Genomic DNA, 480 nt, shown 5'->3' with positions numbered 1-480 from the left:
CTCGTTAGCAACCGTAGGTTACCTCCTCCGAGGGTTCCCGATCTTCCAATAGAGACGTTTTAATTTAGTTGAAGTTGTATTTTTTGTGATGTTTGTGATTAAGTTTTGAGTTGTCTTCTATTTTCTTAAAATGTTGTGAGGTATTTTTGTTTGAAATTTTGTTTTTGGTTTTAGTTTTGGTTTTGTTTTGTTTTAAACATGCAAATGTTTTTTATGCAGTAAGTGTGATACAAGCATAAAAGAAAAGCAGTAGAAAAGTACGAGAAAGACTGTAAAATGCTGTAAATTGTAAAAGTGTACCTGACGAGTTTTCTCATTCTATCACCTGAAACTCAAAATGCATGTTAGAGCATTTATGTATACAGAGTTGGAAAAGTAAAGTTTTGGAAACCTTCCTAACTCTATGTTATGTATTGAGGGTCCTTAAATTTTAAGGATAATATTATTAAGTAAAGCATATTAAGTTTAATAGATCCCTAA

Source organism: Phalaenopsis equestris, unplaced genomic scaffold (genome assembly GCF_001263595.1).
Source record: "Phalaenopsis equestris unplaced genomic scaffold, ASM126359v1 Scaffold234915, whole genome shotgun sequence".
Taxonomy (NCBI): Eukaryota; Viridiplantae; Streptophyta; class Magnoliopsida; order Asparagales; family Orchidaceae; genus Phalaenopsis; species Phalaenopsis equestris.
Note: the sequence above shows the minus strand (reverse complement) of the source record.